Below are 18,434 nucleotides of genomic sequence, written 5' to 3'. Positions count from 1 at the left end.
CAGGCTACATGTTCAATGCTAACGGAAAATATTGAATTAATCAGCTTGCAAAATCAGCCCCCTTCCCCTGCTTCCCGCAAAAGGTCATCTCAACTTTCTCTGTTTCCCAGACACCCTCCATATACTTTTGAATTGCATCATACTCTACCAGCCAAGCAAGTGGGGGAAGAGGCTACATTACCAGAAGCACTCGGCAGGGGGTGTGAACCGGATGACTCCACAGGGGCAGCAGAGATTAGAGGGATGGATGTAGGAGGGTGGTATCAACAGAGGACATCAGATCCAGCTTCTCTCCTTTAGTAGTTAAAATGAAGAGACAATGATAGTCATCCTTTGAATTTGTGCAGCACTTCCATTTGTTCAAAATGCTTCACAGACATTATCTCATATGCATTATTGTGCCAACTCTCAAACAATCCTGTAAGTTAGGTGAACATAAGTATCCCCATATTGCAGATGAGAATACTGAGGCCAAGAGACAGTAGCTTGCCTAAGGCCACCTGCCGAGTTCAGGGAAGAGACTTCAAACGAGGGACTTCCTACACTAGTGCAACAAAAAAGGAGCATTTGTATGCCCCCTCTTCTCTGCTGTAATTAGTGGGATGTTAAAAATATAATTGCATCAGACGCACTTGTTTGTTTAATTTACTGTATTTCTAAAAAAGGGTTCATAATTTAAAATCAAAACACTGAAATAGTACCCAAAAAACTCTGTAACTGATTTAATGTCCTCTGTACGATCTCGTCATGAATCTCTTCAATCAGTAGCAGTATAAAATAGTCATGGTTTCAAATTCGTGTACCAGATGCTCAAGTGAATCTTCACCTGCCTTCCCTGAAGAGGAGCACATTCTACAGTGTGCTGAAAAGGCCCTCCGCCAGATGCTCTTACAATTCCTTTTTTCTTAAAGTTTTGGATGTACCCTTTAAGCTTTGCTGAGAATTGTGCCCTCGTTTGCCAGTGAAATCTGGAATGGTGCTTCAACTAGTTAAAAAAAATAGAATAGAGCCCTGGAATGTTAACAAACCAGGAGGGGGATAAAATGGCAGCTTGGCTTATGTTCTGATTTTTTTCTTCAAGTAGTGGTAAATATTGGCTAGCTGATCATGTTAGTTAAACCTCCACTGGAAGCTACCCATGTGACTCTGTGGTAAGAGTTAAGAGTAGTACCACTAACTGGCTAAAAAAAAACCAAGGGAAAATTAAACACAATGTCTTAAATTACACATTTTCTTCCCTCTGGTTAAAGCAGTCTCAGAGACTGATATACAGGAGCTGCTTCATTGAATACTATATTTACTGTGTTAATTTTTTGTTAAATATTTTTTTTAAATCTGCAGAGCAAAAAAAAATGGAAATGTCTCTACAGATTAATTTTTCCTTCTACTTAATGAGGCAGATTATTAAACTTACTTATCAATTTATCAAATACTTTCCCCCTCTCTGGTAATCTTAGAGGTGTTTCCTTTTTTTGGAACTTATTATCTGAACACCACTGATAGACCAATCACAGATTTAAGAATCAAAATGATGTTGAAAGGTACAAGATGGCTGGTGACATTTTAAAGGGGGAACCGCCAATAGTTGATTGTGTAGCCTCAAGGATAAATACTGGTGTTATGTGAAATAACTGTGACAATTATTCTTGGAAATGAGAATTCTGACCTCTCTCATAGATGTCATAACTCATCTCCACTCGCACATATAAAGACTTAAATCTGCTTAGAAACGAGTGCATTTATGGGATCTTCACAGTGGAGACCAGACTTTGGCTGGTAGTTGAGGACCCCCAAAACCATTCTGTAGCTTCACATCTGAAATGCACATTACTATATAGAGCTGCCTCATAAGAACATAAGCAAAGCCATGTTGGATCAGGCCAGTGGCCCATCCAGTCCAACATTCTGTCACACACAGTGGCTAGAAATCCAGTGCCATCTAAAGGACTGTCAGTGAGGCCAGGACACCAGAAGCCCTCCCACTGCCTTCCTTCCAGCACCAAGACAACAGAGCACCACCTCCCCACAAAGAGAATACCATCTATCTCCTGTGGCTAATAGCCACTGATGGACCTCTGCTCCATATATTTGTCCAGTCCCCTCTTGAAGCTGGCAATGCTTGTAGCTGCCACCACCTCCTGTGGCAACGAATTCCATGTGTTTATCACCCTTTGTGTAAAGTAGTATTTTCTTCTATCTGTTCTAACCCGACTGCTCAATAATTTCATAGAGTGCCCACGAGTTCTTGTATTGTGAGAAAGGGAGAAAAACACATCTTTCTCTACCTTCTCTAACCCGTGCATTATCTTGTAAACCTCTATCATGTCTCCCCTCAGTCGTCTTTTCTCCAGGCTAAAGAGCCCCAAGCGCCTCAATCTTTCCTCATAGGGAAAGTGTTCCAACCCTTTAATCATTTTAGTTGCCCTTCTCTGTACTTTTTCCAGTGCTATGATATCTTTTTTAAGGTGTGGCGACCAGAACTGTACACAGTACTCCAAATGAAGCCTCACCATCGATTTATACAGAGGCATTATGATACCGGCTGATTTGTTTTCAATCCCTTTCCTAATAACCCCTAGCATGGCATTAGCTTTTTTTATGGCAGTCGCACACTGTGCTGACGTTTTTAGTGAGTTATCTATCATGACTCCAAGATCTCTCTCTTGGTCAGTCTCCGCCAGTTCAGACCCCATCAACTTGTATTTATATTTTGGATTTTTGGTTCCAATGTGCATTACTTTGCACTTGGCTACATTGAACCTCATTTGCCACATGGATGCCCACTCTTCTAGCCTCGACAGATCCCTTTGGAGTGCCTCACAATCCTCTCTGGCTTTCACCACCCTGAACAATTTCGTGTCATCTGCAAATTTAGCCACTTCACTGCTTAATCCCAATTCCAAATCATTAATAAACAAGTTAAAAAGCATTGGACCCAATACCGACCCCTGTGGCACCCCACTGCTCACCACCCTCCACTGTGAGAAGTGCCCGTTTATACTCACTCTCTGTTTCCTATTAATTAGCCAGTTTTCGATCCACAAGAGGACTTGGCCCTTTATCCCATAGCTACTGAGCTTACTTAGGAGCCTTTGATGAGGAACTTTGTCAAAAGCTTTCTGGAAGTCAAGATAAACAATATCTATCGGGTCTCCCTTGTCCACTTGTTTGTTCACTCCCTCAAAGAACTCTAACAGATTGGTGAGACAAGATCTTCCCTTACAGAACCCATGCTGAGTTTTCCTCATCAGCTTTTGGTCATCAATGTGCCCACTAATTTTATTTTTGATAATAGTTTCCACCAACTTACCCGGTATTGACGTCAGGCTGACTGGCCTGTAATTTCCCGGATCTCCCCTGGAACCTTTTTTAAAGATGGGGACAACATTAGCTACCTTCCAGTCCTCAGGAACAGATGCAGAGTTTAATGACAGATTACATATTTTTGTGAGGAGATCTACAAGTTCACACTTGAGTTCTTTCAGAACTCTTGGATGTATGCCATCTGGGCCCGGTGATTTATCAGTTTTTAAATTATCTAGCAGTCGCATAACCTCCTCTCTCGTCACCTCAATGTGACTCAGGTCTTTCAAAACCCCTCCCAAAGTCAGTGCTTCCGGAGTGGGCATGCACTTCTTATCTTCCACAGTGAAGACAGAAGCAAAGAACGCATTCAGCTTCTCGGCCATTTCCCTATCACCCTTTAGTAATCCTTTTACGCCTTGGTCATCCAAGGGCCCCACTGCCTCCCTAGCTGGTTTCCTACTTCTAATATATTTAAAGAATTGTTTATTGTTTTTCTTTATGTTCTTTGCAATATGCTCCTCATATTCCCTTTTTGCCTGTCTGATCACAGACTTGCACTTTTTTTGCCACAGCTTATGCTCCTTTTTATCAACCTCACTCCGACTAGTTTTCCACTGCCTAAAAGAATCCTTTTTACCTTTTACAGCTTCTATTACATTGCTTGTTAACCATGCTGGCCTTTTCCTAAACCTATTTGTGCCTTTCCTAACCAGCGGTATATATTTAATTTGAGCTTCCAGGATTGTAGTTTTAAATAGTCTCCAAGATTCCCCAAGTGTTTTGACCTTTTTTACTTTCCCTTTCAGTTTCTTCTTCACGTACCCCCTCATCTCAGAAAAGTTACCCCTTTTGAAGTTAAACATGGCTGTGTTGGTCTTATTTGGCAATTTCCTATTTATACATATGTTGTACTCAATAACATTATGGTCACTGTTCCCAAGTGGTGCAATCACATTTACATCTCTCACCAGGTCTTCAGCATTACTGAGGACCAAATCCAGGATCACCTCTCCCCTAGTAGGTTCTGTAACCATCTGTTCCATAGCACAGTCATTGAGACAGTCTAGAAACTCACTTTCTCTCCCCATAAGTCCAGAGTCTAAAGTGACCTATCTGAGCCACTGGATTCTCATAGCCATTTTACCAAGCCTCCTCTCCTCAGACAGGGTCTGGTATTTTAATGGGATGAGCCACTGTTAATATTATAAGGGCCTCCTCTGCCTTCCATTGGCCCTGTGCCTCTCTAAGACCTGGGATATTTGCTATTCCCAAAAGGAGGATGAGTAAGCTCTGGGTCAAACTACACAACACAAAGTACACTTGAATCACATACGAATTACGCTCAAATTACCTGTGTAATTTGAGTGTACTTTGTCTCGTGTGGTGAGACCCTCAGTCTTAAAATAATGGTAGGTGCGTGTATTCAAACTGCAGGGTGGCCTCATGTTATCATCAGGCACAAGGCTGCGTTTTCTGAGGATTCCCCACCCACATGCACAGAACTATGTTTACAGAGTGGTCTGTAAGTGCCAAGGGAAACTGCCCTATATATTTCTGGCATGGTGTTATGGTTGGGCTGTGACTGTGTTAAAGTCTGTGAAGAAACTCCCTGGGTGACCTTGGCCAGTGGCCGGTCAGTCTCTGTCAGCCTAGCATCCCTCACAGTACTGCTGTGAGCATAAAATGAAAGAGGGGCCATGTATGTAGCCCTGAACCCCTTAGGGGAAGGCAGGATAAAAAATTAATTTATAATAAATTCTCATCGGAAGGTGCCTTGTAGTCAGACCGCTGGTCCATCAAGAACCACGTGGTTTACTTCAACTAGTCATGGCCATCCAGAGGTCTTTCACATCACATGCTTTCCGGTCCTCTTTAATACCAAGGATTAAACATGGGACCTTCTGCATACCAAGCAGATGCTCTACCACTGAGCTGCAAAAAAATGCAAACATGTTTTGTCTCCAATAGACTCACAATGTTAAGAATTGCTTTTTAGGGAATACCAAAAGAACCCTGCTGGAGTGGCCCACCTAGTCCAGAAACTGGTTTCAGACAGCAACCAACCAGTTTCCCTTGAAGGCTAACAAACGGCATAAGAAGCCAAGGCCTTACCTGATGTTGCCTCCCAGCACACACCCACTGCTGGGCTTCAGGGGTTTTCAGCCTCTGTAAATGGAGGTCCCCTTTACTCACTATGGCTGTAGTCATTGGTAGACCTCCATGAATCTATCTAACCTTCTTTTAGAGCCATCCATACCTGTGGCCATCCCTTTGTTAATTTCACAATTTAATCACCCATTGAGTAAAGAAATATATCCTTTCATATGTCTTAAATCTATTGCCCATCAACTTTATTGGGTGATTCCAAATTCTAGTATTATGGGAAAAGGAGCAAAAAGTTTTCTTTATCCACTTTGTCTACCTCATGCATAGTTTTATAAGCTTCTGCCATGTCCCCTCAGCCATCATTTTTCTAATGTCCCAGACTCTTTAGCCTTTGCTCAAGGGAAAGTTGCTCCAACCCTTTAATATTTTCTTTTTGGCAACCAGAGTTGTACACAGGACCAAAAAGCTGTCTGCTGGGGCGTGGCTCTATAATCATGATTTTGCTTTAAAAGTATCCATAGAGGAATCATCCGAAAATGGAGGAGGAGGAAATGTAGTAATTGAGGTTATTGACAAAAGTGTCCTCTGGGAAGTATGTCAACAAAGATTAATGGTACATGCAAATAATAAAGATTCCACAATTATGCCTTTTGCGGGAGGAGACAATATATAAATTGGTATCTGGTAGAGCAAAGTAACAATGCAAAAGTGTGTGCTGAAGTACAAGAACCGAACCAGGGGAGGGGGGACATATATCTCCTCCTCCTTCAGTTTAATCTTGGATAGTTTTCCTAATTTCTATTATCATTCCAGGCATATCTTCTCCCTTTTGTAATGGAAGAATAGACAGCATGAATCACAAATTCATAGATGATGTAAAAGGTAGAGGGATTGTAAGAACTTTAGAAAATAAGCCTGGAGATTCAGAATAGTCTTTGTATCCTGCCAAACTGGGATGAGAATAAAACAATTCAAGCAAAGACATATTTTAATTTTGGTACACAGGAAAGAGAAATCATACCATCTAAGCAAAACGGTTAAATACGAGGTTAGAAGGAGAGGAGGGTATATCACTATGCAGCATCTTGTGTGGGCAGTGGAACTGAAGGTTTGCAGTGGGGTGTGTTCCCTCCTGCCACTGAGCAAAGTGTGAAGCCATCTGCCAACCTAAGGAGCCTTCCTCCAACCTCAGTGGCTCTTTCTTAAACTGGGGGAAAGTTCCTTCGGCTGGAGGAAGGCTCCCTTGGAGGATGACTGGATCCACCCCAGTGGTTTGCAGTTTGGGAGAACAATCTAGTCATATTTTATAGCTGAGGCTAAGTATCTTTGACCCTGAGTACCACTTAAATAGCTTACAATCAATCACATTTAAAACACAATAAACAAGACAATACTAAAACAATCAGAAATCAAATTCAACCGAATTACAAAACATAGGACTGCAAATCAAGCAGCATAAAGCAGCAAAGCCCAAACGGATTCTGACAGGAAGCCTGAGCAAACATCTTATTTTCAATCTGGCATAATAAAGTGATAGATTAACAAATATAACTAGGTAGGAAGTTCTGCAGCAAGAAGGCTACTACCATCCCCTCGGAGTGCTCAGAGCAAGAAATCCAGGGCAGAGGGTAATATTTCAGCAGGTTCAATATGGGAGGCCTTTGGAAAGGCTGATCCCAGACCGTTTAGAGTTTTGTATGTCAAAAACAGCATTTTGAAGTGTGTCTGGAAAGGAACTTTGCAGAAGGCAGATACAAACACTGGCATATACAGTAGTCTCCACATAGATGAACCAAAGAGATGAACCAAAGGAAATTGCTTAGCCAGGACCAGAAACAGGTATTACAGCTGTCCGTATTGACCTGAGACAGTCTGTTTCCTGATAAATTGTCAGCTGTATTTTGCCCCCATTTTTGCCTTTTACATTCCTCTGTTTAAAATTGGATTAGTAATTGAGTTGCCTGAAGAAGTTGGGGAGGGGTGTTGGTAGGGATGTAGGCTGAGGTGCCCCTGCACCATTTCCCTGACTGAAAATATCCCTTCCCCTCAGGTTGCCTTTAAGCCATGTAAGCTGTTCGCTTGAAATTATTTCCTGTGCAGAATGGTACCCCCTCCCCCGAAAAACCTCCCTGTGATATTGGATGCTGTGGCTAAAAGTGGAGATTCCACATAGTAAAGACATCTATATGAATGGCTTGCCTTGTGAAGTTGCCACTGTATGATCAGATTTAATACAACTGCTTAGTCATATGAATTGGGCCAATTTTTTTTCAAGCACAAATGTGGGCACATACACAAAAAATGCTGTTCATGTGAAGCAGAATGCAGAGGCAGACTTGTATGCATTTGGAATCAGCAGGCATGCTTGGATGTGCAGGATATGTTTTGCTCCAGAAAATGTACCTTTTGTTTCCTTCCATTTGTTTCTCAGTATTGCAGACTATTACACAAGACAAAATCTTTTTATAGAGTCAGTAACAGATGGCCCAACACCATGCTTACCTACAATTATACCCTAAATCAGTGTGCATGATTATATCATCAAAGACAATAATGGAACAAATGTTCCCAAGCAAATCTCAGACATTAAAAGGCCCATCGCTTGTGGAAAAAGCTACTGAGACATTTTCAGGCCATGCCCAGAGAGGTTCCCAGCAGTGGGAGGGGGGGAGAGCCAGCTGGAGAGTGGAGGGCAACAGAAGGTAAAGCCAGTCATCCTTACAGTTCCTCTGGGCAAGGAACTGTAAACAGTCATGAACAGGTTGCTCTGGGAAAATGCTGCTTCAGCATTTGCCCTGAAGCAATGGGTTGTGGGTAATTAATATAGTACAGCTTATTTGGAATACTACATGGAGCAGAAAAAGCGCAGAACAGTTCCTTGAGAAATAGATATAATAACTTGGTGTCCTAAAGACCAGAAATATACGCAGTTATATTTCTAAACTTAAGTCTATTCTATGAATGGATTAGAGTTGCAGTATTTGATTTACTGTAATCAGAAAGTCCAACATTCCGGGTCCCATGGAAGTTCAAAAAACAATGTGACAAAAAAGTCCCTGAAACTCAGTATGATCCTGTGAGGAAGGCTGCACCAGTGTTCCATTTAAAATAGTCAATAGTGTTTGTTCATTATCCAGACACTTTCAAGGTAAAATGCCCTTGAACTCTAGCAAAAAAAGCCATGCTTCTTTGGGAAATTGTGTACATATGCTGTGGAATGTGCTGGCACCAGCCACTTCCACAAAGAAGTGGGACTGCAAGTGTGCATGCATAACATGCTGGTTTCCCAGCACAAATGTATCCAGCCACACCGCCACTTGTATACAGTGCTTTTGTGTCCTATATCAGCTCACATGCATACACTAATATCACAGAAAAGCCTTGGATCTTTTCCTAGCTTTGCATCTTCCAGTTCTGGTCACTGGCCAAGAGAATAAATTGTGAGACAGACTAGTGAAATTATAGCTAAGTGGCAAGTGTACTAACGTGCAATTATAACCGCTTATGGATCCCCTTTATGGAAGACCCGTGACCACTCTCTATCTGAAGAGTTGGAAAATAACACATGTTGAGCTGAACATTATTAATTGGTGCATTGTGTCAGGGAGCCGGTGGGCTGCCTTCCCTGGCAATGCAAGGCTGGAATGGAGTTCAGTTGGAGAATTCAGTTGCTTCAGGGCCTGCTTAATTGGTTTGACATAAGAGAACAGGCCAACAAATGCAGACACCAAATATCCTCATCCCAAAGTCCTCACATACATAATCAGTTTTTTGGCCTTAATCATAACACTCCTGATAGATCATTGTTGTTATTATCTCTTGTCATGAGAGTTTATGTGATATCTTCCCAGCAGCAATATTTAGCAACTGTAAATGTCAGTGGTAATAAAATACTAGAGTAATAGTAGCATTGGAGGGTGTGCATTTGCATGAAAAGCATTCAGCCAGCCATCTATCCATTCATTCATTATATTTGTATTTTGTTTTGCTGTCCAATACAGATTATGGTTTGAAAATCAAACAGAACCACAAGAATTACAGGCTCGTCATTATTAAAAAACGCATCCTAAAATACTGTGCGACACCATGGAAACAAAAAGATATTCAAATAACTGATGAAAATTCCTAATGTGTGTTCATAATTCATGAGTTCATGGATTCATAAAAGAATTGCTACACATAACAGTTTACAACTACTTTCAAAAACAAGGGATGAGTTAACATGAGCTCTAAATGCTAATCTTGATGCGATACTTGTCACTGTTATGTCCCAGCCTGCCAACTCCTAAGTCCCTCTTAGAGAGAATACAGTTAATTAGAAGGATCACAATCCCTTTAATGATGGCCCCAAGCTGGGTACTGTGTATTGGAAAGTCCCATTAAATCTTAATCGGCCAAAACTAGATTCTGAGGAAGAGCTCACTATTGACTTCTAGGGTAGAAAGGAGCAGATTGAGTCCATTCCATTACTTTATTGTTCCAAAACTTCACCCTGTGTTGCATTTCATTCTTCCTTAATTCTGGCTTAACAGGAAGAATTTCTAGAATTAATTTTAGAATTGGAGCTTGCAGTGTTTTCTACACCTTTCCTTTTCTTCAGTTAATTTGTACCTCCCTCTATATTAACATTACACAAAAAAATTCTTGAAGCAATTGGGCATGTGGTTGCATCAAGATTCTTTTTTTTAAATTTCTTTTGTTACAGTGTCATGCACAATAATATCAACACAACTGTATGTGCAATCATATCAAGTTTTGATTTTTTTTGCAGTGTTTTAACAAGTTTGGTAATGCAGAGCACTCCCTGGAAAGGGACCTGAAAAAAAAATAAAAAACTGAACAACGGAAGATTCCTCATGTGTTGCTTACACTTTGGAAAGGAAACCAGGGAATTTGGAGCTCTAAAATGTGGGGAGAAGTTTGATTGAAGATCAAGTTGGGAGTAATGTAGCTCTTGGAAGGAAGAACTTAACAGGCTCTGAATCTGGGTTTTGCAATTGAGATTTTTCAGATCAGAAACCAGAGTTGCCAGCTAAGCTGTTTGTTCTCCTCTGGGCCACCATTGAGAAATACAGATGGTATGGCTGGAAGCCAACAGCTCAAATTCAGAGCATCCCCTTTTAAATTATCTCACTTGCAGGAATAGATTCAAGAGTCAGGTCTTCCCTGTATCAATACCGGTCATCCTTGGGAGCTATCCCAAGTGCTGATTTTAGCATTTACCTAAAAATAATCATCTGCCATATGAGATCTGTTTATGGCTTCTTCCTACCACAACTACTACTAGTTGCTCTCTACATAAGATTGGTTCTCCAGGCATTCTCTAAGACCCCATAAGCTCCAAGGTTTTGACCAGATGAAGACCCAGTCCTTATTTTCAGCAAGCAATTGTATATGTGAATACATATTTGCATGGAGAACTGTTAATGTGAAGTAACACACTGAGGCAGCTGGCTGCCCTTCCTACATTCATGTCCTTGCTATTTTTTCCTTCCACTACTGCACTCAAAGAATCTCTGTTACTATCTCTGTGTGCCACCCTGTAATTCTAATGTTTCACAGCAGGGTTATATGCCTATGTCTATGACCGTACAAAGAAACTAAAAGGAACTTGTATGAAGGAACTGACCCTAAAACTGAAGTTTAAACAGAACAAAAAAGCAGACATGGTATTGAATGCACAGTTGGCATCAATCACTATTCTGTGCAGGAAAGCTTTTGCTTTTTTGGACAATATGTTTCATATGTTGATATTTTTCTTCTTTCTGTCCATGCAAAATTTAGCATTTGTATATAAAAGGAAGGGGGAAGAAGAGAAGAAGGCCATATGCTGTTGTCATTACTAGGAATAAACCTTGAAATAGTGACTAACTGTGCAGTCCTAAGCTGAGTTACATCTTTCTAAACCCATTGAAATCAATGGGCTTAGAACGGTGTAACTCTGCTTAGAATTGCACTGTAAACACCATATGTATGTAGTTTGTGTCAGCCTTGTACTGGCCACTGAATTACAACAGTTATTTCTGTGAAAATCTCTTGTATATGGGACTGAGTAAAGTCTGTGCTGTCCTATTAAGAGAGAGTGAGATGGACCAAATGGCAATTAGCAAGCTGCTTGTTACATTTGATGAAACCCATGTGTGCATTGTTTCAAAGGTCACAACTGAAAGCATGTTGAAATAACATTTGGGAGACACATTGGAAACATCCTTTTGGGGAAGCTTTATCTGATTATTAAAAATATTTCAGGGAAATGTGAGTTTGCTAAAAACTGAATAATCAGAGCCAGTTTGGGGTAGTGGTTGGAATGTTAGACTAGAAACTGGGACACCCAGGTTTGAACCCCCACTCTGAACTTAGGCTGGTCACACCCTCTCAGTCTAACCTACCTCACTGGGTTGTTGGGATGATAAAATGGAAAAGAGGAGAATGATGTAAGCTGCTTTGGGCCCCATTGAGGAGAAAAACGGAGCATAAAAGTATAAATAAATCTCCTCTGCTAAACTGGAATAAATAATTACATGGCAAGTATGGGATTTTCAACCCAAAGTCTGCTGTGTGATATGAATGTGGGAGCAGAATAAAGTATTTACAGGGGAGCAACAGTTGGGAGGAAGTGCTTAACCATTTCTAGCACCTGCTTCTTTTCTTTTGATGCCCACAAGACAAGTTCAGAGACCAGAAAAAATAACATCTAGGGAGAGATGAGTTGGGGAAGGAATTAAACTTCTTGCCCTTGCATTCATGATTTGAGGTTGGGAGTTCTATATTTGCTACAACCTTCTATATGTGTCCAGGCTTCCTCCAGCCCAAAGAAACTTCCTCTAACTTACATGGAAGAGCCATTTAATTTGGAGGAAGGCTTCAAACTTCACCCAACAGGAAAGGGTGGATATAAATATTTAAATAAATAAACTTTTTCTCAGAGTAGTGGTAGGATCCAGGCTGTGGCTAAATGGTAAACTGTTTTGTTGGCATGAAGTTCCTGGGTTCAGTCCTTGACATGTGCGGTTAAAAGGATCAGAGAGTAGAGACTGAAAAATCTCAACCTAAGACCCTGCAGAGCTGCTGCCAATCAGATCAAACAATACTGGCCTTGATATCCAAAATATCTGATGTTCATATCATTTCTGCCCAAGAGGTGAATGTATGCTAGGTCTCTGGACAGTTCAGACAATACACAGATTCAAGAATCTAAATGCAGAATAGTGACGTGACGATGTGTCTCTTCTTTGCAGACAAAAATGAAAAGAAAGCTTTTCCTGTCTGCAGTTTTCAACTAGTCATATGACTAGTGACCATAAATACATAAAATTAGAGAAAGGAGAGTGCAAAGCATAAATGTGCTGAGCTCTTGAGAAGGCTAATAAGTAAGAATGTGAGCTGTAAAATCCCTGTTTGAAATCTCATATCATCCATGAAGTCTCTAGGTGACCTTAGGGAAGCCTCTGTCTGCAGAATGGGAATCATATTGGCTGTAAGGTGCAATCACTCAGGAATATACAGGGGGTCTTCTTAGATAAAAAGAGCATAAGTTCATTCAGAATAAGCCATATGAAACAAAGAAAGGAGAACAAGGCCTACCAGAGTCCTTCCTAGCAGCTTATTTAGCTCTAACCTATATAGAGCCATTAGTAAACCTGTCCAGGACCTATTCCAGGTTTTGGTACTCTGGACTACAATAAAACACAGAGTAGATTTCTCAATAAAACATCTTTCCTTTCCTCTCCTGTGACTTTGACCTGCTCTCGCTAAGGAATTTACTAAGCAAACTGGACTGAATATTATACTAACTGAGAGACTTCAAAGGGTTGCTGTAAGGATTACTGATCTACGTGAAATGATTTGAACCCCCCCACCTCAAAAAGAATGATAAAAGTGCTCAATATTACTATAATTGGAATCCATTATCAACACTGGAACCATTTCATTGTGACTGAATGAAAACTGGGAGTGGATTTGTCACTTCAGAAAGTAATTAGTACTGGCTTTCTTGCCATGCTGCATTATTGCTGATGGCTACGGCTTGCATGTCTTCTGAACCCTTCTCACACTCACATGTTGTGGCAGTCAGACACAGCGAAACTGTCTGGATCTTAACTTCACCTGTGTGTTCCTATAATTAGGACACATCTCTTCTTTTTTTCTTGTGTTGTCTTTGTTTCTGATCTTGCTGGGGTGGATCCACCACCCTCCAAGGAGTCTTCCTCCAGCCTAAATAGCCTTCCTCTAACTTCAGAAGCTCTTCTTTCAGGGGCTTTTCAGTAGCCACTTAAGTTGGAGGAAGGGTCCTTAGGGTAGATGAAGGCTTCAGGCTTTGTTCAGTGAAGTGGGAGGACAGAGGTAGACTCTACCACACTATGTGGCTACTTCCCCTTCTCCATATATACATATATATATAATCAGGGCTTTTTTCCAGCAGGAACACGGTGGAACAGAGTTCTGGAACCTCATGAAAATGGTCACATGGCTGGTGGCCCCGCCCAGCCAGAAGGGAGTTTAGATTGCCCTCCATGCTGCTCAGCAGCGTGGAGGGCAATCTAAACTCCTCTCTGTCTGGAGATCAGGGGGTGGGGCCACCAGTCATGTGACCATTTTCTCCAAGTGCAACCCACTGAGTTCCACCACCTCTTTTCCCAGAAAAAAGACCTGTATATACTTATATGTTTCTTTGGCCATTTTCTAGATTTACCCCAGAATATTCAATCAACAGAATATCATTTAACCATTAGGCCATTGTGTTCTCTAAGACATAGTGTCATCTTAGAATGCTGGCCTGTGAGTTCTGAGTTCAAATGCAGACATGGCCATGAACTCACAGGGTGGCCAGAGCAAATTGCTCTTTCAATTCCAGTTTTACAACTATAAAAGAATAAAAATAATAACCTACTTTGCAGGTGGAGTGCTGGGATGAAATGAAACAAGCATTGCTTAGCATTCTGCAAATTAAAGTGCTGTGGAGATGGTTAATAAGAATCAGCCTCAGTGGCCCTTGACCATTTTTAAAATAAAATTATATCTTCCATGGTTCTGAATTAGTTTGCCCTTTGCCAAGGGTGAGAAGTTATAAGTTCATGAGAAAAGAGAACAAATTTGGGCTTGGCAGGCTCCTTGGTGTGGGGGATTGCTACAATTTAAACTTGTCACCGCTTATGAACTACTCCCTGGGGGGACAAAGGAAAAACCTAATTTTATTCTCAAAGGCTGAGCTGTAAACAAGGTTTACTGCCACTAATCACACAGCGGTGGAGCTGGATCTTGAAAAATAGGTTATTGGGAGTACCAATAAAGCACATACTTAATAAAGAAGAATTAAAGTAGCCAACATGCTCCATTGCTGTTTAGTTAAAGTATTTTTCAAGATTGCTTTCCTATTTTTCTCCCTGCTTAGTAAATTGCACATTAATATTAGAGTGTTTCAATATGTATTGCCTTAATCAGAAAGGCATCTGAGTGAAAGCTTGCTTGGGGACCACTGAGCATCTCTCCAAGATGCTCCAAGGGTACCGAAACAATGCATTAGAGCTCAAATTGTTCTCTCTCTCTCCTTCCTTCTCTGTTTCTTCTTTTATTGCATAGCTCAGTGGTCTGTTTCATAGCAATGATGCTTTACCCAATACTCAGCCTACAGGCTAGACAGATTTTTGACACGCACACACACACACACACACACACACACACACACACACAAATCTTTTGCTTCTATAGAACAGAAAATAGTGGCTTGCTGTTGTGTTGGTATGTTTGCATGTGCAAAGGTGTGTATGCACATTCATCATTCATATTGTCGTATTTCCCCTAATAATTAGGACATGGATCAAATTTCATGAATCTTGCTTTATGAATATCCTGATAAATTCTGTTCTCTACCAGTTCCAGTTGGTCAGTCATTCAGACCTGATTTTCCTTTAGATATATATCATTCAACATATCAGGTTAATATTCCATTAGTAAATATTAAATACTAGTTTGTACATAAACCCAGTTTGTCTGTTTCTTGTTTCCCCGAACCCCAGATAGCCTGTCTGTACTGCTGTGGCCATGAGGAGTAACAGTACTCAACAAATCATGATTTATAAATTCAGATGACACAATAAACCATTTTTTTTTTACAAAACTATGACAGGTAAACCAATTTTGAAATCCTGACTTAATGCCAACGAGCTCCAAGCTGTTGATGTCAGACATAATAACTAACCTGTATTTGATCAAAGCACAGTTTTTAACTACAGTTCACTATAGTACCTGAATGCATCCTATATCTAGTTATATGTATACCCAGAAACAAACATTTCAGAAAGTATCCTGAATCTGGCGAATGTACACTTTGACAGACTTCTGTGAAATATACAGATGTTCCCTTGTTTTTAAGATATATACCAGTGAATATTGACAATCACAGTTCAGTCATTGTCCTCATGCACTGCTGTACCACTGAAGTTTTAGACATTCACAAACGCTGTGTGGGCTTGTCAGCAATGACATGTGGCATTGATATATTTGGTGAGAGCTCAGAGAAAGAGACAAAAAGAGTTACATGTATTTTAAAATACAATAACATCTCCACTACCAACACTGTACTATATTAGACCAAGGCTTTACTGGAAGCCTGAAAGAAAATGATGGCTAAGAAAATACTCCTCATAGAATAAGTGCAAAGCTTATATTTAATTATTGGACAGTTACAAATCAATGGTACTGTAAGATTCTCTTATGCTCCCTGGAGAAAAGTCAAATGTGGTTTCTTGCCCAAGCAAATCAGATCATAAGAGCCAGTGTGAGGAATGCTTAAAAAAAAAAACACCAGCTATCTCTGTTGACCTGGATTTCCTTGTCTGGAGAGAATGTCTCATTTCCCTGTTCCAAACATTTCTTGTCAGTCACAGAGTGCTTTGGCAATGAAGAGGGAGTTCACCTTTCTCTCGCTAGATTAGGGAGGCATCCTTGCATTTGATGACCTATTCTGAAATTTATGGAGGGAATAAATAATGGTGAATGATGGCCTACATGCTTATGGCTATTGCAGTTTCCGGAACTCCTTGATAGAATTATAGCTCCTATCATTCACGACAGTCTTAGCTCCTATTTTATATCACACATCAATTCAAGTCCGCATAGCTTTCTGCTTCTATCTCTGCGGTCGTCCATTTTGTGCCACATTCACTTCCACTGCAGACTCCAAGTTCCAGGACTTTTGTCTCCCCTCTGCTTCTCTCACTAAACCAAGACACCGTTTGCACAATTGTGTGGATATGCCAAAAGACAACACAAGTTTTGCAGTGGCTTTGCTCGGTGTATGGTTCACTCCCCAGTGAATGCTTCAGTATATGAACAGGTCACAGTTCATTGCAAAACCTTTGGGAGAATAGTTGACAGGTTTATTTGGGACCCTCATTCTATAATATATAATCTTTCCCAATGCTGGAGCAAGGAAAGGACGGGCCAGGACCGAGGACAGCCCACCCTCCCTCGCCATGCTGGGCGCTCCTCTGCAGGCACCGAGCTTTGCCAGCCCTGCACTCGCAGCGAGCTCCCAGGAAGGGCACTTGGGGGGAAGGGGAAAGGGAGGAGCGAAGAAGCGGCGAGGAAGCGCCGAGGTAGAGCCTTGCCTTCTTTCCGTGCCTTCCTTCCTTCCTTTTTACTTCTTTCCGTCTTTCCAAGCCTTCCTTCCTCTTTTCTTCTTTCCATATCTTTCTTCCTTCCTTTCCATGTCTTCCTGCCTTCCTTCCTCTTTACTTCTTTCCATATCTTTCCAAATATTTCCATGTTTTCCTTCCTTTCATATATTTCTTTCCTTCTTTCCCTTCCTTACTTTCTTCCTCTTTATTCTTTCCATATCTTTCCATGCCTTCCTTACTTCCTTCCTTCCTTCTTTCCATATCTTTTCTTTTTTGTCTTTTCCTTCCTTCTTTCCATGGATTTCTTTGTCTTTTTCTTCCTTTCTGTCTTTCCATGTCTTTTCCTCCCTCCCTTTTTTCCTTCTTTCTTTCCATGTATTTCCTATTTTCAATAAAACATTGGGGTTGCCAAGTTTAACTCAAAAAATACCTGGGGTCTTTGGAGATGGAGCCAGAATACTTTGGAGGTGGTGCCTTGCAAGGATGACACCACTTTTTGTGATGTCACTTTCAGGTCAAAGGTCAGGTGGTAGTCCTTCCCAAGCTCCACCCCTTCTGATGATGTCACTTCCAGCATGCTGTGCCAAAACACCACCCCTTCCTGTGATGTCACTTTCAGGGCACTCCCCCAAACCCGCCTCTTCCTCTGAAGTCACTTCAGTGCATCATATCTTGTGGCTCTCAAACATCTCAGGTTTATTCTATGTGGCTCTTACATTAAGCAAGTGTGGCCACCCCTGTTCTATATGGTACTTAGCAGAATAACAGAAAAAAAAGAGCCCCTCCTTGAGGTGCTTACTGTATAAAGGTTGTCAGCAGGGTGGAGGACAGTAGGGACAAAATAATATGTGAGAGAAAAGATTCAGGTCTGCAATCAAAGAACAAGAATAGGGACCCAGATTATGTTCATATTAGGGGAAAGTTACTTTTAATCTGACCTATTAGTTATCCAAGAGAAGACTTCATGAGAGAGTTGCCTTTTGAGGAAGGACTGAAACAGGATGTGTTCAAATAATCATTTCTACCCAGGCATGGGTCTTAAGTAAAAAGGTAGGGGAGATCTGTTTGATATTTTTTTATTGCCTGTTTTCTTCACAGAGCCTTGGGCAGCCCTTTCTTATTTTTACACTCCTAACTACCCTGTGAGGTAGGTCAGGCTGAATGTATGTGACTGGCCCAAAGTCACTCAGAGAGCTTCCATGGCAGAGTGGGGATTCGGACCTGAATCTCCTTGATCTTGGTTCATCGCTCTTAATTTCCACAACATAGCAACTCTGTACATACCTATAAATATAGCCTTTGTGGGAGACTTTAGGTCACCCATTCAGGTCTTTCTTCCTTTAGCCATCTTGGTCCTGAACACCTGAAGCCAACCATCAGTAAAAATCTGCAAGGCTTTTGGAG

General features: G+C 41.1%; 1 protein-coding gene across 1 annotated transcript in view; it reads left to right on the top strand.

The window, feature by feature from the left end:
• The window catches only part of NRXN1 (neurexin 1), a 1,172,093-nt gene that overhangs the window by 687,594 nt on the left and 466,065 nt on the right, over window positions 1-18,434 (top strand). The gene's annotated exons all lie outside the window — the stretch shown is intronic.

The sequence above is a fragment of the Eublepharis macularius genome, chromosome 1 (assembly GCF_028583425.1).
Source record: "Eublepharis macularius isolate TG4126 chromosome 1, MPM_Emac_v1.0, whole genome shotgun sequence".
Lineage (NCBI taxonomy): Eukaryota > Metazoa > Chordata > Lepidosauria > Squamata > Eublepharidae > Eublepharis > Eublepharis macularius.
This window is presented reverse-complemented; position numbering and strand designations above follow the sequence as displayed.